We start from the raw sequence: 1,989 nt of genomic DNA, 5'->3' as shown, positions 1-1,989 counted from the left end.
GTGGCTGGAAGGCACATATGGTGGAAAACCATGGTAGATCACGTGGAATGGTGGCAACCCTCTGTGTCCATTTGCTGGGGCTGCTGTAACAAAGTACCACAGACTATGTGCTTAATCAATGGAAATTTACTCTCTTGCAGTTCTGGAGACTACAAGTCTGAGATCAAGATGTTGGCAGGGTTGTTTTGAGGGAAGGATCCATTCTGGGCCTCTCTCCTTGTGCTGTAGATGGCCATCTTTTCCCTGTGTCTTCATGTCACTTTTCCTCTGTTTAAGTTCATGTCCAAATTGCCCCATCGTATAAGGACACCAGTCATATTGAATTAGGGCCCATCTACTCCAATATGACCTCATCTTAAATCATTACATTGTTAATACCCCTATTTCCAAATAAAGTGTCATTTCTGAGGTACTGGGGGTTAGGGCTTCCAAATATGAATTTTTTGGGAGGCACAGTACAACCCGGAATAACCTCATAGTAGATGCTGCACTGCTGAGATGACCTTTCAGGGCCGAAGGCCTGATTCCCGAAGCTGCCAGCTCTCAGCTCTCAGCCTTCCTAAGAATGGCTCTCAGCTGAAGGGAGTCTTCCAGTCCAAGGTCATACCCCTTCCTAGGGATAGCAGCATCCAGTGACTAGTCTCTCTCTGTGTATAAAGATCCTGCTCCCTTATCTCAACTCAAACCATCCTGAAAGGCCACCACAGCTTCAGGGCTTCCCTGGGTCTGGCTGCGGGCTTGGTTGTGACTGCATCACAGCTCAACTCCTCCCTCTGCTACTTAGTCCAACTTTGTACCTTTTCCCACAGGTTCATCCCCAGAGCAGCCTTCAATCAGCTTCCTGCATTTGGAGCTCCATCTTGAAGCCTGCTTCCTGGGAAGCCCGCACTGCAACACACCCTTATGACCCCAGAGCAGTGAAGAATCCTATGTCCCTGACACCAGGGAGCTGTCTTTTTTAGTTCTGTACTGTTTAAACCCAGCCTGTGATGTGAGAGAGAAAGAAACTTGCTCATCAAGTGTTCTGTTGTTTCAGCAGAGTTTATATCCTAAGTACTTGCTGGAGGCTGCAGACGGGGATTAGCACAGAGAAAGTGGTTACACCCAGTGAGTTCTGATGGCCTTTCTAGTCTGGATTTTCCAGGATTCCCAGATTCTGTGAACACAGCATAGTGGGCAGGGGTGCCCAAATCTGTCTGTTTATCACTGAAAAACACTTGTTTGGGAGTTTATCCAAGACCTCCAAAATCTCTGTGGTCACGCCCAGATGGTCCTGATGCAGCCAGCTGTGCAGCCTTTGACAGTGGTATTTGGGAAGCACTGGTGTGTGAGAAAGTAAATTTTGATTAGGAAACTTAGTTCCAGCTCTGAATGTATATTTTCCTTCCTCTTATCTTTTTGGGTTTCAATTTCCTCATGCCTAAAATAGGACTAAATTATTTGAAAGTCGGGTGCTCTGCCTGCTACAGAAAGTTGTAGGAGGCCAAACTGAGCCCAGATGAGGGGTTCTGAAGGGTCAGTAGAGCTGTCTCAATACACAAGGTGCTATTATCGTTATTGGTATTTACGTGAAAAGGCTGTTTTGGTCACGGGTTGTGTGAACAAATACTTGACAGATGGTGCTTCCAGAGCACTCCCAGGGGCGTTGTTACTCCGGGATTTTCCACTGAATGCAGTCCTCTTTCAAAGTTTTGTTTTGAAACCAGAGAGCCAGCGAGGAGCTTTGGTTAATCCTGGATGCGGGCTGAGCAACTCAACTAGCTGAGCATGGGGCAAGCCTTTTATCTAAGCCTCAACCTTTGGTTGACCTGGGAAGAGAAACGCTCAGTCCTGAAGACAGCTGGCCGCAGTTGACCGATTGTGAGCTGTAGCCTTTATTGCAGCTCCCAGAAGTCTCCGGACTGAGTGGAACCACTTTCTCTGCCTTTATCTAGATATGCTTTCTTTGAGGCAGGTGTGCAGGGGAGGGGGAAGGGGGAGCAGGGGAGG

This window comes from Sapajus apella, unplaced genomic scaffold (genome assembly GCF_009761245.1).
Source record: "Sapajus apella isolate SASKATOON/1434 unplaced genomic scaffold, GSC_monkey_1.0 scaffold2, whole genome shotgun sequence".
NCBI classification, from domain to species: domain Eukaryota; kingdom Metazoa; phylum Chordata; class Mammalia; order Primates; family Cebidae; genus Sapajus; species Sapajus apella.
This window is presented reverse-complemented; position numbering follows the sequence as displayed.